This window comes from Frieseomelitta varia, unplaced genomic scaffold, assembly GCF_011392965.1.
Source record: "Frieseomelitta varia isolate USP_RPSP 00005682 unplaced genomic scaffold, Fvar_1.2 scaffold_207, whole genome shotgun sequence".
Classification (NCBI taxonomy): Eukaryota; Metazoa; Arthropoda; class Insecta; order Hymenoptera; family Apidae; genus Frieseomelitta; species Frieseomelitta varia.
Window position 1 is genome coordinate 189,874 of NW_025109828.1, and position 25,493 is coordinate 215,366.

Here is a 25,493-nt window from a genome sequence, read left to right on the forward strand (position 1 = left end):
CGATAAAAAGATATATGTATCCTCACTTTCCTACCCTATTTCCTATTATGTGATTAATTTTTTTTTTTTTATTGATGGATTTTGAACCATATGACTTTTTTTTACGAAGTTACATTAGCTCAAATTATCGACAATCTCTCATTGATACAGTTGTGCTATTTACCGTATGCTGCACTGACTGTAACATCAAGATTCTTTTTTTTTTTTTTTGGAATTTTGTATCTTTACTTTGAATAATTTATATATATATATATATCTTTTCTCTTTTGTCTATTTTACGTAATTTGACACGTTCGAGCGTGAAATATGGAATATTTCTCGTAATTCTTACGTTCAAATAAGCATCATATGTATAATTTAAAAGCTCGTGTCAGCTCGCATCAGTGGGTCCGCAGCGAACGAGTTAATAAGTTTTGTATCGCGCCATACGATATGTATGTAGGTGTCACGGTGCATGCTACGCACCGTAAATAAACAATGCAACAATATAAATAAACAAATAGAGAATGTAAATACGTAAAGTGGATATGTATACTGGATGTGAATGCGCAAAAACGATATGCATGAGACGCGACACGCGGAGCAAATTTAGTTTTTTCAAAATGGTCGTTAAACTTGCATTTTCGAAAAATGATTTCAACACCGTGTTGAAAACACACTTCTGCCACGAGTTACGAGTAAATTTCGATCGTGAGTAAATAACCACGCTCGATATGTTGTAATACGGTCTGTATCTCGGGCAATCATCACTTTACGACCTTTGCTCGTAACCCCTCCGGATCACTCGAGATTTTTCAATAACCAGCGGCCCAATAACAAAGGGTGTAATAACGAAATAGCGTTTCGGCGGGAGAAACGATCGAGCCGAACTTGAAGCATCCGACATTCACGCCTCCTCGGATGCTCGTTGCGAAGAGGCTTTTCTGCTTGGCCATCGTTTCAATTCTTCGAAATTTGTCTGTACGTACCAACAAAAATGCGAGTTATTCACTCAATCATACGGTTAGCGAAAACGGAGCCCTAACAAACGGTAGATTAGATTGCCCAATTAGGATATCTAATCAATAATCCTGAGATGAGAGTCACCCTTATCCTTTACCAAGTATAAACTCAAAGTATTACCTCATCCTCGGGACAAATTTGTTGGATTCCGTGTAATGGAGTCAACACGCTTACAATTTAGAAGAGTTTATTCCCTTACAGTCGTGGTCGTGTATGAAATAGAATGATATAGAATGATTTACAATGTTTAATGCTTTTGAATATGATGTAGAATGATTTAGAATGTTTGATGCTTTTAATGATATAGAATGTCTCTATAATGATTTAGAATGTTTTATGCTATCGAATGTCTCTAAAGCATGTCGTTATATATATTTGGTTATCATCGTCAAGTGGAAGAGGAAGGAGCATAGATGACCAACTATTGGATCTTGCCCTTATGGCTAACTATTCACAGTCCACTTTTATGTGGACTATTGCTAGTTCATTGTCAGTATTTGCATAGATTCAATATTGTCCGGGTTGGTCATCCAATAAATTATCGTAAAATATCATGCTTAACTATTATACTTTTTTTTATGTAGAATTTAATAAAATATTATGCTTAACTATTAATAAAGTAAACTAAAATACTTAACTATTAATAAAATAAACTAAAATTAACTATTATTAATAAAATATTATACTTAACTATTACATTTTTTTACGTAGAATTTGATATTCTTTCGAATGATGAAGAAAATATATAGTTTAATTGAAAAAGAAAATAAAGGTGACTTTGAAAATTTCGAAACCCTTCAATATAAACGAAAAATTGATATACTATATTTTCTTAAAATCGTACGACTTTTGTATCAAACGGTTACTTCAAACATAAAAATTACGTAACTCATCCTGTATATATTCTTTTGGATTCGTACTTTGGCCCCTAGTACCAGAGTATTTTAGAACGACTCATATGTGACTAATTCCTAACAACGTGTAAAGTGACCGAGACGATTTGGCAAGCAAAAATCACCGTCCGACACGTCTCGAGCGACAGAGATATCTGGCCAATTAGCTCGCTCAGTCGCGCTCACGCAATTGGCCCCGTCTTTGCTCATCCATCATCTATCGGAACACGGAACGACCGGCAGATTTCCTTGGTACTTAACACGCTTCCTCGCACATTCCGCGGCAACTAGAAAATCGGGACGGTTCATCCGTCACAATTAAATCTCGCTCGGCTGATATGCCTAGCCGTCGCGCCTTTATAACGCTCGATCGTTGAAAATTCATCGGCCGGATGACGACAATAATGGCGGCCATCCGGGTGGTGGATGGCCACGTGTTTAAAGGACCTTGGAGCTTTCGAAGGCCGAGTGCCACGGTGCGTAATAGAGTACCAGCAGCAGGCTCTTGGAGGGGATATCTCCGGCAGGTATCTCCGGCGGACAGACGGACGACGATGGGGTTGAGAATGGAAGGCGAGAGGACGATGGACCGGCCGGCAAGGGTAGGGGGATTAATTAATAACGCCGGTAATTGGACTCCCCGTTCGATCTAAGATAGCTTCTATAGCCCCGTTGCTAGGCTTGCATACCGCGGGGGATGTGTGTTGCACGGTTGAATACACTCCTCGACACTTGGCCCCGAGCTTGCCTCGAGCAGCCTCGAGCTTCTTAACGGGGCCGCGCCACATCCTTCAGATTTCAGATGATCCGTAATCCCGTCTGTTTTCGTAAACCTGCAGTCGTTTGGAACTGCTTTGTTGAATGACCAACCCGGACAATATTGAATCAGTGAAAACACTGAGTTAGTAACAGTTCGCATAAAAGTGGAATGAACTGCGAATAGTTAGTCACACTATTGGGCAAGATCCAATAGTTGGTCATCTATGCTCCTTCCCTTTCCACTTGGAGACGATGATAACCAAAACATATAAGGACATGCTTGGTATTCTATTCTATTCCTCGAAAGTCCGACAACAGATTTTGCACACGACCGCAATTGCAACAAAGAACAAACCTCTTCAAAATTATACGTGTGTTAATTCCATTTAACGCGTCAATCAAATTCATGCTTTCCCAGCATCCAGCTCCGCTCCGTTCTAACCACCTGCTGAGCTTCTCAAAACGACCCACAGTCTCGGAGTCAGTCGTCTGAGAATTTATTTTTAGTTTCTCGCGGATAATCGACGGAACGAGAATCCTAGTGAAAACGTATCTGCTTTGAATGGAAATTTGTTTAATCCAAGATTAATATTTCTCGATCGCCTGAAACCGAAAATCTCCAAGTTTCTGTGCGAAAGTCACGGCGCAGGTTTTTGCGAAAGTCTAGATCGCCGATCGCACACCTCGACTCGCCTTCTGGCTAGGTATTAATATCGGTAGCCGGGGTGGAATAGCCACGATTACCGGCGAAGGCAAGAAAATAAGATGGAGGACGAGAGGGGAGGGCATTAATAGAGTCCGTATACGGACACGGTCGCTGTCATTATCGCTCGGAAAGGAACGAGCCCGTTCGTCTCTCTGTAATTTCAATCCGATCGCGGTTGTTCATCGTCGAGGAGGGGAGGGAGGGGAAACGCGTGGCCCGTGAAAATGAAGTCATTAACGGTCTAATTTTCGTTCGACCACTCCGTCTCGCGGTAAAAAAAATCGGTGGGAGGGAAGGGGGACAAGGAGGAAATTCGCAGGATGAAAAAAGGAAACATGTTATCCGGCTTAATGGCTTCGAATTATGTTTAAACCGTACGATCGCAGACACCTGATCAAGGACGAAAAAAAACGACCGATTTCTCCTTGGCTCGTATTAACGACGGTCAGTCACTCGGGAAGACGCGTCTAACTTTCTTTCCGCGAGCGTCTCGGCTGCGGTTCTCATCGTCATTAACGCGATGCTGGTCGCCGCACCGCTGTATATAGAATGGAGTTCCTCCTCGCGGTGCGTTTATACGAGGTAAACAGTGCGTGGACGTGATTTAATTGAAAGCTGAGGTGCAGCAGCACCGCGGCCTCGTGACTCGTTCTATGAGTCAGACAGTGCAGAAACAGAGAAAGAGGGCGAGAGCGAGCCAGAGAGAGAGAGAGAAAGAGTTCGGGTTTCTCTCAGTCAAGAAGTCCATTGACTTGCCGAGTGACGTAAGCAATTAGTGCGCTGTTTTGTTTGCGCGAGTACACACGGCTTAAAGTTGTTTGAGTTCGAGTTCGAGTGGTGCACGGTTAGGCTCGGTGACTCGCCTCAAACCCTTCTTCCAACAACTTACTCCCCCACCTCGACGTAGAGAACCTTCCGCGACCTCACTCTCCTTCTTCTTCTTCTTCTTCTTCTTCTTCTTCTTCTTCGTCTTCTTCTTCTTCTTCTTCGCCTTTTTTCTTCCTCTCTTTCCGTCCTGTGCCCCTCCACCCGCTAACGCTTCCGCCAAGCCGAGCCAAGTCCTTTGCTCTCACAGTCTCTTTCTGCTTGTTCTTCTCTCTTTCTTCTTCAGCTCGTTCTCCTGTCTTCCTCCAGCCTTTTTCTCTCAGTCGATCAGACCCTTTAACTTTAACTTCTCTCTCTCCACCTTTCGCCCGTCTCTTTCTCTTTCTTTCGATTCTCCAGCGTTCGATCTCTCTGTCCACGTTTCCACGGTCGCTTTGTCTCAGCCGAGAGAGAGAGAGAGAGAGAGAGCTTGCTTGTTTCCTAAATCCGCAAGGCCTACCAGCGACCGGTCGAAGGTCGTTCTTTTTGAATATGAGTCGTGTAATTACACTGGATTCTCCAGCTGATCTTATAAGAGGATTCCAGTAATTACTTCCATGATCGGATCGGCCAGCCAGTGTTTTTCCACGCTGCCACGCTGAGAAGTTTGACGTCGATTCACAGGCGCTGTCGGCGCTCCGTCCCCACCGTTTTTCACGCTGATCAACCAAGAAATTTCGTCTGCCGGTTTTTGCCCGCCGTTCGAACGTGACAGTATCGTGTCACGATGTCGATATACCCGAGAACGCGCGTCTTTTAATGTCCTCTTAAAGAACCGCAGTCACTTCTTGTCGAGATGAGCTGTACACTCGATCGAACGTAGCCTTTAACGAGAGTCTACTCCTTCAGAGAATCGTACGACCGCGAAACATTTCAAAGCGCTTCGGAAAGGAAAAAATTACGCTGCTTTGAACGAATATTTGTTGAACGAAAATTAAGCGTAATCGTTGCTCCAAGAGTTTCGAGTGATGGAAATTAGGTAAAATTTGATCATGAAAAGATTAAAGATGCTGGAACTTTCAAGAAGAAGATTTTCGATTTGGACGGTAAAGATCGCGGGGAACAACAACGCCGAATTGGCATCGACGGAGAAGCGCCAAGAAGCACGAAGAGAGGACAAGAGAGGAGACACGGCGTTCTCCACAATAGAGACCTGTTGAGTCCACGTAGAGGAGAACGTGTCAGAGGGGATGGTCGTTTCCAAAACGATCGTTCCGCGTTATCGTCTCCTCGGTTACTCGGTGCTTGAAGCCTCGGGGACTTTTGGGCGCGACTTTTCCGAGAAGAAGTTTGCACGTTAAACAGGCCCTCGGCCTTAAACGGGCTGCCCCGACATCCCGGCTGACAACTTCCTGAGATAAGCCGCTCCGATAGAGGCGTAAGCTCCCCTTCCTACTCGCTTCCAACTCTCCTGGTCTCTCTCTCTCTCTTTCTCTCTTGCTTTCGTTCTCCTCACCTCATCGAGTTTCCTATCTTATCTACTACAAACAAGAATTACGTTTGCCGCGTAATCTCCGGCCGGCCGGCGATTTATTGCGCCGAGCGGTTGCAACCCTCGCGAAATCGGGAGATCGCACGCGTCACTGGAGAACGCCTCGCAAAAGTCGCAGCCGACTCGATTCTACCTCCGCTTCCTTGATAGGGTTCGCGTTAATTTATTGGCACTCGGTTCTAATCGATTCGCCGGTTTAAGCGTGAAAGTAAGTTACGTGGATCCCCGACGATGTACAACGGCTTCCGGCTTTCGTACACGGTGGTAGCACGCGAACGAGTAACAAATCTAACAAAAATTTTCGCGGGAACTTTACGTTGGATGTTCAATCAGTCATAATTGTTCTGTGCACCATAGAAAGGTGAAACTGAATTCCACGAAATTTACAACGAAACGCTAGCAACGTCGGTCTTCCGAAAGTCTTTAAACATCGAGGTTCCTCCCTCCACTGTGGAACGCACACCCTAAACAAACAGGTTGGCCGCATTATCAGCACGCACTGCCACGAAATTTATTTCACCTGGAACTAATTCGATGCGTTGTCGCGGCGTTAATTACGTCCGCAAATAATTCAGCGTGACGGAGGGCGGTGAACAGGCGGACGGCAAACACACCACACACGGCCGAACGGGAAAATATGAATTCTTGGAAAAAGGGAGACTCAGCGAATCGGCTGGTTAAATCATTCTTACGTAAGACTTACTGCTCGTGATCGAGTACAGCCCGTGCCAAAGATTTACTACATCGAGCACGCTTTTGCGAATGACGATGGAAATTTGGATCGAGAAATAAATTCAGATTGAAAGATCAAGCCTGTTTAAAAGATGCTTCTTAAACGACGTTTGTACAGAGGTTACAACAACGTTATAGTATTAAATTCCATAATTATATATGAATGAAATCAACAAGTGACCATTTACTGCCGTCGTTTAAAGCTATATCCGAATTGTCAATGTAATTTAAATACATGAAAATTATTAAAAAGTCAAATACCTTGTGAAAAATTGGTCTCCAGTTTAGATTATGATGTCACGAGACAATGGAGAAATTTGCAGGATGCACACGACATGAGAAAAATGTATAAAATCAACTCCACCAATTCTGAATCATCAATATTAGGCGTCACATTTGAAGAGTTAGTCTCTTTGATTTATGATAATGTCACGCGACAATGAGAAATTTACAAAATGCACGCGAAAATATCAAAAATTATATAAATTATTCAATTTTAAATCATCAACGTTAGGTGTCACTCCTGAAGAGTTAATCTAGGTTACGATAATGTTAATCTTTTTAGGTTACAATAATGTTACACGACAATGAAAAATTTTAGGTTACGATAATGTCACGCGACAATGAAAAATTTACAAAATGCACGCGAAAATATCAAAAAATATATAAAATATTCAATTTTAAATCATCAACGTTAAGTGTCACTCCTGAAGAGTTAATCTAGGTTACGATAATGTTAATTTTTTCAGGTTACAATAATGTTACACAGAGAAATTTACATAATCAAAAAATACAACAAATATTCAATTTTAGATCGTCAACATCGGGCGTAAGGACTAAATCTAAAAAGGATTAGTTCTTGATTTAGGTTATGTAAATGTTACGGAATAATGAAAAAATTTACAGAATGCACACAAAACACACAAAAATATTTATGCAAGTGATATGATTACATTGTGTTATGCCACATCGTTATGTATTATAACGGTATTACGATATTATGATTAGAATTATGTTTACGAAGGGACATCCAACTCTAAATCGTCGACATCAAGTTTCATTTTTAAGAGGTTGTGACAATGTCACGGAACAACAAGAAAATTTGCGGAATGCACGCAAGATGTGAAAATGTTCCAATTCTGCGGGCCAAAGGCATCGGAACGTTAGCGGGACGAAAGGAAGAGCGTCGAAAAGAACTCGAGCAGTTCTTTTTCTCTTCCCCCCCTACGGCTACGCGCCAGTTCCCCCTCGCGCTTCGCCGCGTCCACGAGCCATGGTAATTCCCATTCGAGCTCATTCCCCAAGGGGTTAGTTTTCACGCGGGTTAGGCGAGTAATATGAGCTGCCACTCAAGGGCCGTTCTGTATTACCGGTCGAGTAATTATGGCAAAGCCTCCGCGCACGGACGCCGCCGCCGCTGCGCCGTCCGAAACAACGGGCACAGGCAACATTGCAACGTTATGAGTTTAAATTGTTGCTAAAACAACCGGCCCGACCGGCTACAAGGGGACGAGAAAGTCGTTCCTCTGTCACGGCTTGTCCACGGTCGACTGAGTAATTAAGGACTCCCAAGCCATGTTTCTTCGCGACGGCGAATCTGAGACGCGCGTTCGTTCCGCAATTTTCACGATTTCGCCCGTGTGATTCGATGGCCGATCAACTGATTTTTGAAAATTCGTCACGTCACTCCAACGACCGCCTCTTTGAAGTCTAAATTCACATTCTCCGTCAGACTCTTACCAAGGATTTAACCTCTTGTCGGATGACTATCCATTCTTCGTGAATCGCATTGTTATACGACCGGACAGATTAGATTGCTTAGTCAGGACGCGTCGCTCGCGTCTCTCTCTCCCTTTGTTTTAATAAGCTATAAATACTTGTAAAAATGGAGAATGCGATATCATCCGGCACCATCCTATACGTGCAACTATAATTGGTAATGAAGACGAAGTAAATTTGCGTCTTCCGTGGATGCCAACAGTCCTTCAGAGTCAAATTAAGATACTTTCAGCCTTTGAAACTCTTTGTAGGTGTTAGAACGTGGTACATCGATTTTTGATTTATCAACGTTGTTCTCATGCAGTAGAGACAAAAGTCCCGTAAGATTGAGCCTCTCGTGTGTCAAGGCCTTCTTCGGAAATGGCCCAAAGTATTCTTGGGCTCGTTTTCACGCGGGGAGGAATCTCAGAACACGGTGTCGAGCAGGCAGTTCGATCGTTTAGAAATTGTTTCTCCAGTGACGTTCATTACCGAACTCACTTCCTGCTTCATTTCTGATTTCCACCAAGCTGCAACCCGCGTGCGACGCATCGGATTCGGACGAGTGTCTCGCAGTTGCCGAATACGTAAACCGTTTCGGTCTCCCTTCGAATCAATAAAAAGATTCTTCTTCTCCCTCTTTCTCGCTTGTTCCTCGCTTTGTATTTTTTCCCCCACTCCGACCCTGTCAATTTACACTCCGAAAAACCAGAACCTCCCTCTCTTTCGAAATCTGTACACTTACAAAAACCCATTCTCGTTACAAATTTTCGCCAGCCTCCCGGTCGGGAGGGCGAAAGGAAAAAAAAAAAGGGGGAAAGTTTGAAATTCGAATTGTAATTTCCGGGCATCATATTCTAACGCGCAATCCCGTCGGAAAAGGCAGAGAGAAAGAGAGAGAGAGAGAGAGAGAGAGAGAGAGAGAGAGATCCCCCGGTGAAAAAAATTTCCGTTCGATTTTTCGTGCAGAATCAGGGAGTGCGGCGCTGAGAGGGGCGAGGGGAAGGAGGAGGATCGATCCGCGATCCGTTAACGAGAAACCAGAAACGATACGCTCGTAAGAGCGACGGGCCAGTCTGATTGGAAAATACTTGAAATATTTCGAGTATTCTTCCAGCCGGTCGATGAGAATGCGTTTGACAGCCTTAATACACTTCTGTTTCAATGGATGAGAGTGCGGCTGACAGCCTTGAACTGTACCTTATTGTATCATCGGCGAGTAGAGGGTACGCAAAACCTACGCGAGAGAAGTGTACCACAAGCGTACACTCCGCCAGACTGCTACACGTACATACATAACTGCTACACATCCCAACGATACTATCTCTGCAACGATATTCGTTGGAACTTGCGAACTCGTCGCGTATTTCATTTGCCACCGACTTTCTTTGCCACGCCACTTATCTAATTAGCGTCGCGTACGCGTCACTTTCACCAGTGTTTCCGGCTTTGTTCCGACCGCCGCGAAACTTCATCACGTACTTGTTGTTGGCATACGTTTCAATTCCAGATTCTTTCGTTCGCTGTTTGTTTTATTATTTCTCTCTATTGGGCGAGCACGTGACGCGTTAACCTCTTGCGCTGGAATGACGTTGTTGTCCCATAATTGTAATATCTTCTCAGTTTTAAGTACACTTAAGTAAAACGAAATAGACAGAACAAATAACAAATTTATCACTTCTCAATAATTTCTATCCAGTGATATAGTACCGACGAGTTCAAAAAGAAAGCGACGAATTATTATGTACGGTGTTGGTATGCGTGGCACTCATTATGGTCCGCAATCAGTTGCCAGCGCGTCTAATTAAAAAAACAATGTCTTTTAACAAACAATGTCTTTTTGATATGAAGAAACCGAAAAACTGAATAATTCAATAATTCAGTAATTAAACACTGAAGATACTAATAAATTTTATACACTGAAAAACGTTCGACAACACAAATGATTAAATGAGTATAATACAGTTTATAACTTGTGAGTGGATCGAACACTGGTAATTAATAATATATATAATATTTTATACATATGTAAATTGTGAAACGTACATAATAACTATCATTAATTGATTTACTATCACTCGCTTCTCATCGCGGACTCTCTCCGGCCATACTCTTCGAAACAAAACACAACACACCACACCAGACACGACACACATATGCATATCATACATTCACACGTCACACATATAAAACCAACACATAACTCACATAACTTAACTTTAAACAGAGAATAATAAGTATCTGAACGAGACTGACGATTTCAGCGAAGGTGATAATTTTTTATTTGCTCAAGATGTGTGCAGTACGAGATTAAAACTGACTGCCAGTCCAAGTTTGCAAAAATATTTGTCGAACGAAAGATGATTCATCTAATTATCCACTGTTGAATTCCGTGTAATGGCGTCAACACGCTGACAATTTAGAAGAGTTTATTCCGTTACAGTCGTGGTCGTGTATAAAATAGAATAATATAGAATGATTTACAGTTTTAATGTTCTTGAATATGATGTAGAATGATTTAGAATGTTTGATGCTTTTAATGACATGGAATGTCTCCATAATGATTTAGAATGTTTTATGCTCTCGAAAGCATATCCTTATATATATTTGGTTATCATCGTCAAGTGGAAGAAAAAGAAGCATAGATGACCAACTATTGGATCTTGCCTTTATGACTAACTATTCATAGTCCACTTTTATGTGGACTGTTGCTAGCTCATTGTTAGTATTTGCATAGATTGAATATTGCCTGGGTTGGTCATCTAACACCACGATACATCTCGACTGATCATTCAAAGATAATGTGGAAGATAATTTTAATTTAAAACGTGGGGCCGATAGGACGAATAATTGTTGCATTAATGTCGTATTGAATAATTTAACGGCTGATATCGCAGCACGGTGATTAGTGCCCGACGGAGCTCCGGTCTAGCGTACCGATTTAAATTTTATATCCGCGCGCTGGTATTTGTATTAATTACCGGCTATATTAACCTAATTGGGCTTATTAGACCCAGGATACATATTTGCGCGGCGCGAGATGCGAAGCCCAAAGGACCGGCACGCCGTGACTCTGCGATTCTGGAATCCAAATTCCGGATCCGCGAATTATTCCGTTTACCGGAAAGCATGGAAAATTCTTGGTAGAAATGTTGGAAATTTATAACGTTAGAAATGCTAGAAATTTATAATTCTGATATCTACGTGTCGCCGTTTCGTCGTTAATCTAAACGAACCCCAGTCAAATCGAGTAAAATTACTCGTCCGTATCTTTAACTTTTCAACTAATTTACTTACAATTTTTCTCAAAGAATCGATCGTGGGCTTCGATACTTCCAATTCTTAGAATTTCTAAAATTCTCACACTCCGTGTTCTGACGAACTGCCTACATTTCAACATTTCACGGATATGTCAGAAAACTCCAAAAAAAAAAAAGCAAAAAGTCAGAGACTTTCCAACAACAAGATCCGTAACGTGAAATTTATCGCCCTTCTGAAAAAATTCCGAGCAAAAGGCACTGCGTCGAGTTCTACCTTGCCAAGGACCGTAAGGCAATGTAACTCAAAAGTTAAGCGGGGATTTCGAAGTATCGACGCGCGAGTGTCGCGAGCCGCAGGGTGGCGGCGCGTCATTCATCGTTGCTTTTCCGGCTGTTTATCGCGATAGTCTGACAAACGGGAAACGGCGGAATGGCGGACACGCTGGAAACAAAGAGCCGGCCGTGCAGGTATCGCCGCGTCGGCTGGTATCGCCCTCGTAACGTCGTCCGTGCCGCAAGGGTGCAGTGATAAAGAGACGGCCAGGCGGAAGCGAGAGGGCGACGCGAGTACGTCAAGTCGATAGGTCCGCGTGAAAACGAAGAATGACGAAATGAAACGCGAAAGGGAGTCGCCGAATGGAGAACTAGAGGGACGTTTATCAATGGCGAGCTCCGCCGACGAACATCCCTCCCCCCACCCCTTCGTGGTTTTCGATATTGTTAGGAATTAGTCAGGCACGAGTCGTTCCAAAGTACCTTGACCAGGAATCAAAGTGCCAATAGGATAGACAGGGTGGTCACTGAATGATATAAAACAGAAATGACTTTTACAAACACGTTTTTTTAATTTTTTATTATTTTATTTGGTGTTGGACGACCAACCCGGATAATATTGAATCTATATGCAAATACTGACAATGAGCTAGCAACAGTCCACATAAAAGTGGACTGTGAATAGTTAGTCATAAGAGCAAGATCTAATAGTTGGTCATCTGTGCTCCTTCCTCTTCCACTTGACGATGATAACCAAATATATATAACGACATGAGACATTCGATAGCATAAAACATTCTAAATTATAGGGATATTCTATATCATTAAGAGCATCAAACATTCTAAATCATTACAGAGATATTCTATATCATTAAAAGCATCAAACATTCTAAATCATTCTACATCATATTCAAGAGCGTTAAACATTATAAATCATTCTATATCATTCCATTTCATACACGACCGCAACTGTAAGGGAATAAACTCTTCTAAATTGTAAGCGTGTTGACTCCATTACGCGGAATCCAACATTGGAATGGATTTTTTTGCAGTATCATGTGTGAAAAACATAAAACTGCTCATAAATACGGGAAGAAATTACGAACAAGTTATGACTTTTCCAAACCCTTCAGTTTTTCAGTATGGCCATCCTGTATAAGCACAGAAGAAAGGGCCCGCGGAAACAGTTTAGCAGTGCGAGAAGCACAGGCTATCATTATAATATTTTTGTGTCTATAAGTTCCGGAGTGGAAGTCTTGTCTTGTTCTAATAAACAGTTCTGCGAAACTGTTTATGAAAGATTTTAAAGAACTATGGAGCGAGGGTCGTGTCAAGACCAATCCTCCAAGTATAGGGGAGGTTCTCAGAATCTCTCATTACCACCCGTGAGAGTGACTCGCGTCGAGTGGCAGTTCTGAGAAACTTCACCTTCTGGAAACCATCCCGTTCCCTGCACGGTACTTCGTGCACGCACGTGTTCATAACATGGCACGCACTACGTATTGTCCGGGAAAAATTCGTCGCACTTGAAAGTTAAAACACTAAAACTAAAATTTATGGGGCGTCTAGTTGGAATTCTCCAAGTGGCCTGTACCTGCGTGTTGTAAACAAAAGTGCCTCGAAACTCTCGACTTGAAACGCACGGGGTCTGGAGCACGTCCACCTCATAAGTGGTACGTATCGTTGGCCTTGACACAGTACGATCTACAAATGCGTCGGAAATGTATCGTTCTCAGTCCCTCGAAATTTTACGATCATAACGTTCGAGAACGTTCGAGATCTTCAGCAACAACCTTCGCTCCACTCTTTCCCAAAGTTCCATCAATATTTTGCCAGGCAATCGCTAGTCCATCATCATCTCGATACCGGCTATCGGCGCGATGAATTCAGGTCCATTACTCGCGAAGATTGCACGTGCAGCGATACCGAGAGAGCGTTGGCCACGAAGAAAACCTAGAAAGTAACACAATGGCTCGGTCACGGGTAAAAACGTCTTACCGCGGTATATCTGCCGGTGGTATCTTTAATCGCGCGGGGATCGATGGCGAGAGCAGCAGCGTGGGCGATCTACAATCGGCGGCGGACGAGATCGGCCAGGCTAAACCGAAATTTATTGGCCACGTCGCGCTCGTTCCATTAGTCGATTAGGCCTCACGCCCTCGGATCGCCCGATAAATAATAATTTGCCATCACGTCGACGTGGAATCGCGTGTTTACGAGCCGCGATACGAAATAATTCGCTCGCCTCCGGGTCCAACCAGCGGATTTCCTCCAGCGATCAACCACCATTCGCCTAAGATTTCCTGGCAGGCTCTTTGTCTCTCTCTTTCTATTTCCAAACGTTTTGTAGTTCTTGCATTTCACGCGCGATCGTCGATTCTCGTCGAAGCGCGAGTCAGTCGATTTTTTGACAGAAAATCTAGTAGTAATCGACTGGTTGCTGCGTCGAGAGCGACTGTTTGGCATTTATTTCGCGACGGTGTTTCGAAAAGTAACTGCCAATAAACAAAAATGGCCGTCTGATCGTCTTCGTTATCTCGAAATGTTCGTTCATCTTGCGTTTAATATTCAACGATTTGTTTACTCATTAATCGAAACATCGCTCAACCATCTGATTCTAGTTTGAACTTTCATCACCGGCGAGAAATACACCGTCGACTCTGAACTCGTCTTACACCTCTGCTACACGCTTTCGAGACCCACGCTCTGCGAGATCGAGCAGAGACGAAACAAAGCAAAGCACCGTGGAACGAAACGTTCTTCAAAATGAAAGTCGACGAAAATCTTTGAAAGCAACTGTACGCCTCGAGCCTCGCGACGACGTCTGTTTAAAAAAAAAAAAAAGAAAAAAACAGAGAGGAACAATACCCCGTTACACTCGGGACGAGGATCGAATTCCTCGTTTTGATTTTCGATCGATCGAACGAGAGACCCGACGAGATGGAGGTTCAACTGGAAGAGCTGGTACACATGCATATGTATAATAACAATAATAGTAGTAATGATAATAATAATAATGGCGGCGATGGTTGCGCCGCCGCGAGAAAATAATGTGAGAACGATTTCCTCCTCGGCCGCGTCATTATCTCCCTCTTTTCTCTTCGAGGCGATCGATCTGTCGAGCCGATTCCGAGCCGGACCGGACAACCCTGCAATTACTATCTATTATCTCTCGGCGTGGGTGTAGCTATAATCTCGCGATCGTGTCGAGAGCCACTCTCCTCTCCCTCTACCCTTCCTTCTTCTGCTTGCAACCAGCCTCTTCTTCTCTATCTCTCTTTCTTCTCTCCTACGCTTTTGAATCTTCTTTCTCTCTCGAAACCTCCGTTAACGGAAAGCAGAGCAAATAGAGACAGAGTGAGAGAGAGAAAGGGAGAGAGAGAGAGAGAGAGTGGCAGAGAGAGAGAGTGAGAAGGAGAAACAGGCAAGATATCGTCGAACCAGATGAAGAGAACGAGGAACGGTTACAATGGCGTGGTGTCGTGCGCCGACACGGCGAGAGAAACCGGTCTTTTCGCCAGTGGATGAAAATCATCCACCCCGGGCCCCGGTCACTTTGGGACAACTTCGGGATTATTCTCGTTTCTGCAATTGGAGACACTACGGTGTGTGCAGACCCGACTCGACTTGCCAACCTGAACCTCGCTCGTCGAGTCGATCAGTGATGGTCGACGATGCAATGACTGTGTACTTGGTGACTGGTGATTTATACATATGTACATATATACGTGCGAGTCACGTAATGGTGAGACGTTTCGTCGTGCATAGTGCGTAGTACGAGTATATTACAGTATATTCGTAAATATTCTTTTACGAACATTTTATGTTGTACGAGGTTCCATATACATGGTGTTTCGTAACTTGTGGGAAGCCCACTTCGGGAGCTGATTGCACGTTTAAAAATAATGAAAAAAAGTCATATGAATATATGTCCTATCTGTCTTCGTTTATGGAAATTCTTCAGATATTATCTACAGCGAAAATCTCGTTGAACGAAGAATCTCGTTTTTCTGTCATTATTATCTTGGCGAAATTCGAGAATGTGCGTAGCAATTAAGTATACGGCATGAATCTCTTGATATCGACATTTTATAGGAGGAATAAAAATTTTGCTATCCGCTAGCGAACTATACAAATCTAGAGAGAAGCATTATTTAATATAAAAACTAAAACTTGGAACTTTCGTTCTAATAATGGTTTCTATTAATGTGATAAATATTTTTATTTATTTACATTAACATTTGAACGACCAAAATTCACGTATGCGTGATAATACGTCTACTCAACGTGTGTATATATATATATATATATATATATATATATATATATATATATATATATACAGAGTGTTTTGTAATTTGTGGGACCTACTTCGGGGGTTGATTTGAGACGCTTAAAAATAATGAAAGAAAGTCACATAAATATATGTCCTAGCTGTCTTCGTTTATGAAATATAATGAATTTTCTGTTTTAATTACTTTAACAAAAGATGCTCGAAATGACCACTTTGCATTTGAAGACAAACCTGCACGCGTCTTGTCATTCATCTGGTTACTCTCTCTATCATTCCTGGTGTTTCTCGAATTTGTCGGAAGCCTTGCTCTACTCTATTTCGTAGTATTTCAGCAATTTCAATCGATGTTGCGTATACAATAGATATTAAATGTTCCCACAAATGAAAATCTAATGGATTCAAATCCGGAGAACTAGCAGGCCATGCAACAGGACCTCCACGACCAATCCATTTATTTGCAAAGTGTTGATTTAAAAATTGCCTAGCCACTCGGCTNAAAATGCGGCGGAGCTCCATCGTGCATAAACCGCATACCGCATTTTAAATCAACACTTTGCAAATAAATGGATTGATCGTGGAGGTCCTATTGCGTGGCCTGCTTGTTCTCTGAATTCGAATCCATTAGATTTTCATTTGAAATCTATATATACGTTGAGTGACGTATTTTCACGTATACGTGAATTTTGGTCGTTCAAATGTTAATGTAAACAAATAAAAATATTTATCACGTTAATAGAAACGATTATGTTAAAACGAAAGTTCCAAGTTTTAGTTTTTATATTGAATAATATTTTTCTCTAAGATAATAATGACGGAAAAACGAGATTCTTCGTTCAAAACGATTTTCTCTTTAAATGATATCTGAAGAATTTCCAAGATAATAAAATTTTACCCGATTCGATTTTTCTGACAAAAAGGGCAGATTTTTTTCTTCATTGAAGACTTGAACGACCGTGTGTAAAGACGAGCGAAGAATGTTTGATCACCCGTAACGAATGTGATGCAGAATTTTTGCAAGCGTTTCTCGAGGTAATTACACGAAATCGTGTTCGAAGCACCGTTGCTATTTAACGATAACGCCGAGGATAGAGATTTCCATGTTCAATTAGCCTGAAAGATCCTTCGGAAACGGTTGAACGGAGGGGGAGAAGCACCTTCTGGAACGGTGAAAATACAATTATCGATATTATTCATTCAACGGGGCGCAATTAACGGGGCGGCAAGTGGCCGCCGGTTGCTAGATAGCGATAGCAAACAGATGCGTAACTGTCGAGAAGAGAGAGAGCAGTCGCTCCGTTTCCGAGCTGTTATTTTCTTCCTTGAGCGTTCGCCTCGTTAGCATATGCAAATACTCGACAAAAGAGGGTCAAACTCATTTATGTATTTCGATACACCACGCGATGCTACTTTTTCCCCTCTTTTCTTTACGCCACGATTTACTCGCTTCTTTTCCCCTTCCCCCTTCTCTTTGTTCACCAGTTGCACACGCTTTTCGCCCGACTCATTTCGAATTTCGTCATTTCTTCTCGCCGCGTGAAAAAACTAGGCTCAGTCGCGCGTTCGCGGCAACTTTTTTGTTTGTCCATCCTGGAGGAACAGAAAAGATGGAGAAGCTCGAAGAGAAAGTTCCCGGGAAAAGTGAAAACTTCGGCGACGAGGTTGAAGCAATCCCGAGTTCGAAAAAACGGTTTTACAGACCGTGCATGGTTTTCTCAATGCGCTCGCGACGGATCGGATTCGCGCGCGCGCGCGAGAGAGAGAGAGAGAGAAATTCCGCCGCGAATCCCTTTTCAGAAATGATTCAACGTTTCATAGACGCATTCAATTCCCACAGTTGCGAGAGCCGGCGATCGCGAGTCCCTCGTCCTCTTCCTTTTTCGTTTCTGTCTGTTACTCCTCTGGCACCGACGCGTTCGTCGATCCTCTCCCCTTCCCACCCACCCTCCAGCAGCCATTCCACTTTTAAAGACTCGCGCGAGGGCCCGCGAGGGGATTCCAGATGGTCGTTTTCTGCGTGGATTTACATTATTTACAAACTGGTTTCTCGCGATGTGAAATAAAAATCGGGGTGGCTCACCCATCAGCAGCCGCCTTCGACACCGACGGATGCGCGTTGGAAAAAGAAAGAAAAAGAAATCGAAGTGCCCTCGAAAGACGAACGAACTCGCGCCCCATTGTTCGACGTGTACGTAAGGGTCAACCGCGTTCTCGCGATTCTTAAGTACGTTGATGTGACGTCTCGCAACACCGTGGTCGTAAATTCGCGATCGGAGACTTTGCTACTCGAAATAAAACCAGAACCGAAGAACAACGAAAGCCGGGAGAGTTCCCATTTCGAAGGAAATCGAGATCGAAGGCATTGCAATGTCTGACTGGATTGCAATTCTGATTTCTCTGCCTGTACGTATTCACTGAAGATCACTTTAGAAATCTTTATGAAAATTGCAACCGAGTGTTTAGTTGTTAAATTTCTCGTCGATCATTTCTGAAGGTTTCGACAACTTTCAGCATCTTCCGATCCGTTTCGAATTTGGCCAATATAATTACGATCTCGTTGAGGAAACTCGACAGTATCTTTTACTAGATACACGAAATATCCGTGGCATATTTTTATGGCAACCGTCCAAAATCTCTACGCGCGAGACGACAATCCACAACGTAATTATTGAATACGTACTCTTCTTCGATCGACGAAATACAGCCGGTTTTAATGAGGGGGGTTCGAAAATGCGGGGGAGGAGGAAGGGAAGCGTCACGGTAATCACAGGCGTGATACGAGATTTAGATAAAATCGGTTATTTTTGCGTAGAATCGTTTTGGGTCCCGCGATCTGGCCATTTAATATACATGACGATGGCGTAAGGGCGTTGTAACGCGGCGGCGTGACGCCTGTCCGACGTGTAAAGCGAACGCTAACTTAATTTGCGCGGTTTTATCGTCCCCCTCTGACCGGGATAAATAAAACACGAAAAATCAGCGGTAGTTTGTCCATTCGGAAGTTCGTTGTCGCGGATTAATCGACTACGCGGTGGGACGCACCTCGAACGTAATTATTTCCTTGATTCCTCAAATTCCCGGCCTCCGCGTTAACGCGTTGAATTTGCTCGAAACAGAAGGATGTTTCATTCGAATCCTCCATCTGGCGAGTTCCTCATCCCCCCTCGAGAAATATTGTCAAAGTGAAGACGTGTTTGGTTCGAGTTTTTAATCAACAGTCACTTAATTTTCTATTAACGTTCCGTGTCGCCTCACAGTCAACTTTCAAGCCATTTGGAATTTTTATTGTAAAACGAAGAATTTTTTAAAAGTTTTGTACAAAGTCGTAACATACCGTCTTTATTCGATCGTGGGACGATCATTTTTTCCGAATGTCTGTTAAGATCGACTGAATCTGGTAAAAAGACATCATAAAATTTTTGTTGACAGAATAATATTAAAAAAATATTAGTATTTAATATTATTGTACGGTATTATAATTTGTATATACTAATTTATAATAATAAGTTATATTTATTATTATTGAATACGTAAACAATAATATTAAAAATATTTCGAAAAAATTATACTATTTTAATTTAAATTAATTTTGTTTAATTAATCATTAAACAATTGTATGTTAAAATAACACCTTAAAATTAAATTTATCGCTTTGTTCTGTAATACATGTTAAACTCTAGGCCCTGCTTTCCCTGATAATTATAGTTTTTGCACTGTTATAAAAATTGTAAGACATACTTCAGAAGCAAAGCTATTAATCGTAATACTTTACGCGGCCTAAACAAAAAGTAATCGAAAATCGGCTCGTTAAAACGCGTTAGAACGTATTTCGTTTTCGACACGAAACGAAATTTTTAGCAAATTTTACGCGACACCTTCGACAGAAAGTTTTCCAAGTATCTTCGAGCAAGAAAATACTTAGGTTTGCCTCGCGTAATCTTCGGTTACTCGCGCTTCTCACGAGAAAATATCATTTCGAATATATTTTTCGTATGTACTTCCACGAGAAACTCTCGAGATTATTCCACGCCGTTCTTAATTAACGCCTCTACACCGATCGGACCACTTGCAATAATCACGATACCGCTGACACCCCGTATTTCACGTTTTTAACGATCCCATAAAAATTTGCCCCCTCGTTGGCAGCGAGGAATTTTCAGGGAACGCGCGGGAGAAAGAGAAACGAATGAGGAGGGGCGAGGAGACGGCGGACACAACACGTACATCGTAGTACGTGTCACCCAATCAACCGGTTGCCCCCGGCGTGGCGAATTAATATAATTTATGAAAATGAGCCTCGCCGTCGATAGCCCCCCACCCCTTTGATTCTTTCGCTGGCATTCGAAAGCCACGAACCCTCTCTCTTTCTCTGCGTAGGAATTCCGTATCTAACTTCCACGTTGGATCGTTTCACGATTTTTCTTCTCTCCGTCCTCTCACTCCTTCCCTCCCGCCGCCGATTCGATCCGATTAAATTAGCTTAACGGCCGAGCTAATTAACGAACGATTTCCGATTCGAACAGCGGATATTACGATCGAAGGAATAAAATTTAAACAGTTTGAAACGTTTACATTCTGCGGGCGTAATGTTGCGGAGTTAGCCGGAGCAGGTTTCGCGACGTCGTCCCTCAACGTTTCTCAACGAGAAAAGAGCACGCCGATCGGGACGATGTCTCGTTTCGACTCACGAAAGTTGTATCGGCGAGAAATCGATCGTGAAAACGCTACGCTTATACGTCCGTAGCAAAGTGTGACGCGCGACAAGAGGTCGATAAACGATACCTGTAACGATAATCTCACCGTGCCATCGGCTCGAGGAAATCATAAGCGCGGAACTGTTCCCTTTGAACTGTTCGAGAAAATCGGTCAAGCGGTGGCGGTGGCTTATCACGCGACCTTTGGCAGGAAACGAGCAATTTTTCCTGCTATGGCAAAAGAGAGGGAACAAAGAAAACTTGTACTTTCAGATTAGCGTATTGTTCTTGGTACAAGACGGTCAAGATCCGTGCGCACACGGTGTTCTGTTCCGGTGTTTAAACGCACGCCGACGTCCATTCCTCCGAATCGAGCCACGAATCTCGCGCGTTTTGCAATTAGCGCTCGGTGCTCCGGAACGAAAAGGGGACGAACTTCTCGAGGCTGAGTCGGACACCGATGCGACTCGCGAATCTGAATTGCAGATTCTCGACTTTCGATCTTTCGCTTCTCGATTGAGCGCGGGGAATTTCACCGAAAATTTCGACGAGAACGAAGCGTGAAACCAAATTACTAAATTTTCCTTGTTACTTTTTTCTTCAGACTCTACAACTGTCACACGTCGAGATCATGCGAATTTCTACGTCTACGGCGGGAAATAACTGTTGCAGGCTAGCGATTCATAATAAAGAGGAGGCTAGCCGTTTCTACTCTTATCGGCGAGATTTATTGCTTCCGAAGTGTCGCAAACATAATACACGAAACACGCAGCGGCCGGCTGCCGCATAATAAATTTTCGGAACGATTCGTCGCGTCCCTTGGAAAAGTTTTCACTTTGCTTAACGAGATATGGGTAATCGAGAGAAGAAGTTTTCGCGGTGGAATCTACCGCAGTCCCGGATCTATGGGCTCTGATAATTGAATCAGTGTCGCCTGGAGATCTTGCAGTGAGTTGCCACGATTAGGAAATTCAACGATACGCGCGATATTTTAATCTCATTCGTGAGCGAAACAACATTTCTGCGAAACGCGTTCCTCTGCGTTCAAAATTTCACGAAATTCCTTAATTACGTTCGTGAAAGTATAAATTTATCGTATAAACGTTCGTTGATAAATAAATATTGGATGTTTCACGTTCCGTTGATCGATCAATAATTGTTAAAAGTTGTGAGTTTTATTGATTAACCGATGAAAAACGAGAGATTCAATTCGACGATCATAGATTGTCCGATGATCCGATGAAACATTGATTAATGAATATCGAAATTACACTGATTATTTAACAAGTATCGAAACATTTTAAATGGTCATAATTCGACGATCATAAGCTGTACGATAAAAACTTGTTTAGTTGTGTTCACGAAAATATAAATTTATCTGAATACTAAGTAAATGTTGAAAATTTTAAACTTCATTGATTAATTAATAAATATCGAAATATTTTAAATGGTCATAATTCGACGATCATAAGCTGTACGATAAAAACTTGTTTAGTTGTGTTCACGAAAATATAAATTTATCTGAATATTAAGTAAATGTTGAAAATTTTAAACTTCATTGATTAATTAATAAATATCGAAATATTTTAAATGATCATAATTCGACGATCATAAGCTGTACGATAAAAACTTGTTTAGTTGTGTTCACGAAAATATAAATTTATCTGAATATTAATTTATAAAATGTTGAAAATTTTTAAACTTCATTAATAAATATCGAAACATTTTAAATGGTCATAATTCGACGATCATATGCTGTACGATAAAAACTCGTTTAGTTGTGTTCACGAAAATATAAATTTATCCGGAATATTAATTTCTAAATGTCGAAAATTTCAAATTTTATTGATCGACTAATAAACGTCGAAAGATTTTTAATGGTTTTGATTCGACGATCGTAGACTGTAGGATAAAGACTTTCTTAATTATGTTCATAAGAATATAACATTGATTGATTGATTAATAAATATCGAAAGTTGAATTAATTTATTGATCAATTAATAAACATCGATACATTTTAAGTAGCCATAATTCGACGATTGTATGCCGTAGGATATAAAGAAACACGTTATTCGTGAATGCAGACCAGTTATATGCTTTGAGTTTTTAATTCTTCAAACTAAAAATAAATAAATAAATAAATAAATAAATAAATAAATAAATAAATAAAAATGCGGTGGAGGTAAATTAGAAGCAGCAATGATAAACGCGATTACACGAGTGTGTGCTCGAGGAGGCACGATTCGTGGTCGTCGTGTCGCGTTCGGTTTCAAGGCCGAGGATAACTGCACAGAGCGAAAGAGCGAAAGTCAGGGTCCTGGTGACAACGTACCACGACCCGGCAATAATTCACAATGATCGTATCGAACGAAACACGTACTCGATATCAAACGGTCGATTTGACTTGTTTCACAGGGTTGCAGCGAAATAGAACAGAACTGTGTCTTATCTTCCGCATAAGTTTCCTTTATCACCTAGCTCGTTCTCCCGGCGTTCGAATCGGGAGACGTTGTTGCTTAAGATTTGTTCCAACTTTGTGCTACTTGCGAAGATTAATCGAACACGAGACTAACGGATTTCGTTTCGATCCTTTGGAAGACACTCTGGAAAATTTTCTAGGATTCTGCGGATTTTTACGCAAGTACAAAAATATACCACGATGTACACGCAAAATGTCCAAAGAAATAAATCTCCAGGTCCCGTTGCTTTAATTACATTCACGAGGAATACGAATTTTCACGAATCTAGCAACGACGTTAATCTCGTTTAAATGTCGTTTCACTCACCAGAACGGTTGCTCGTCGACGCTGATCCCGGATCTGAAACAGACAGAGAAATGAATCACTCTCGTGATCACACCGAGTCGAAGCTGAATCGAATATATACACGCGAACAACGAACACATGCAACGTACAAAAATCGAGATCGTTTCAATTTGAGACGAGACGAGGGGGATATAAAGTGTAGCAGGTGGAAAGGAAGGTCGTCGAAGCGAGTCTCTCTCTCTCTCTTTCTCTCTCTCTCTTGAGAAGAGGCATCGAAAAAGGAGTTGGTACGATACCCGCTGGAGGGTTAGCGGGAGAGGGTTGCAGGAGAGACGGCATTAATTATTTCGTTCCATCAAATGGGAGAGAGAGCGACGGTGCGCGCGAAAAGCGTCGCGGCGGAGACACGGCGGGAAGCGAGTTCGAAATTTAATTGGCCATAAAGAAACAATCATTATGCAACTCTCGGATCTCGCTTAAGTGGTTCGTGTTGCGAGAGCTAGCTTCCTACTTACCGCTAAACGAACCGTGCATCGATAACCATCGATAAATCTGGAGATGCACTTTGTGCTCTCGCAAACGGGCGACAACGACGAGCGAACGTTCTCTTCCTCTATCTGCTCGTCTTCCTCTCACCCTTTTCACCGTTTCTCATCCCTTTCTGTTTATCTGCGTATGTACGTGCGTTTGCGTGTGCCTGTTTAATACATCGGTTCAATACCGGCACGTCAAGCCGAAAGGAGAGACGAGGGAGGAAACCGTTTGTCTCTCCGTTTCGCGACGTTATTAATTGCATCATTATCCCGCGTTGCGTCCGACCGCAACCCAAACAAATGCTAATCGACCATAAGTCCAAGCCATTACGCTTTGTACGGGCTACGACGAGCCAAGAAGGCTCGGAGCCAGTCTGCTCCCTATTGTCAGTCGACCTAAGTCGATCCGCGACTCGGCGTGGCCAGAGAGACGAAGTCAGCGGAGACGAAACGGAAAACACGAAAAAAAAAAAAAAAAAAAAAAAAAAAAAAAAACGCGGGAGAATTAGTTTCTCGCCGGATTTGTTGCGTTTTGCCACAGCGGTCGATACTCGATGAAACGGAGTGTGTAGCCACCGCCCGGGTAGCAGCCGCATCGAGATTTCAATAATAAATTTCCGTGCACGCGCCGCGAATAAAAATCGACGCGGTCACTTTGTACGCGGGTTTTTTTCCACGCGCTGATTTCGCTTCTATTGAAAGAAAGGGCGAGAGAGAGAGAGAGAGAAAGAGACAGAGATATTTATTCATGCTCGATGCGCCGCGAATATCCACGGACCCCTGGTGCTGCGCAACGCCGAAGTCGTAAAGGTGAATCTACGGTTAACGATCGACAGAGATACCGGAGTTGCGTAACTATCTTTATCACTGTACGCGACATGTAATAATTAAAAATAATTCGACCGGCTTCCGTGAAATTTACAAACGGAGCGAGCAACGCTCGCTATACAACCGGGTATTTACTACGATAATCGATCCGCCGATCGTGGCAAAGCCATGTTGTCAATGAGGCTATTATCCTATCGTCGGGATGATTAAATACAGAGACGAGTTCAACCCGTTGAATCCGCCTTCTTCGTCCATTTTCTTTTTTTACTTTTTTTTTTCTTTTTTTTTTATTAGACCCTCGCACAGTCTATTGAGGAAGCGCATGGAAAAATTGAAACTGGCGACTCGGCAGCATGATAATTAACGCAACACGGCCTGAATCGTCCGCTTTCGCGTATTCATCGGCCGCTTTCATTGCCATAGATACAAATAATCCATTGAGAGGTGTCTTTTTGTTTCGATTCCGCGCCGAGACCGATTCAACTCGGCCTGTCTTCCACGGAGATCGCGAGCGATTCAACCTGGCGAGAGACGTCCCTTGCCCTCTCTCAGAGAAATTTTTCTTTTTCTTTCATACGTTCGAACGAAGCTGCGAGAAATACGCGAAAAGTCCGAGAAGGAAGCAACCGCTTTTCGTTTCTTT

At 42.5% G+C, this 25,493-nt stretch overlaps 1 protein-coding gene across 2 annotated transcripts in view; it reads right to left on the reverse strand.

The window, feature by feature from the left end:
* The window catches only part of LOC122527025 (protein pygopus-like), a 154,283-nt gene extending 130,738 nt beyond the window's left edge, over positions 1-23,545 (reverse strand). For both annotated transcript variants that reach the window (XM_043650808.1, XM_043650807.1), the window contains exon 1: positions 23,511-23,545. The gene's annotated coding sequence lies outside the window, so the exon portion shown is untranslated. The remainder of the gene's footprint in view (positions 1-23,510) is intronic.
* Between the last annotated feature and the right edge of the window lie 1,948 nt (positions 23,546-25,493).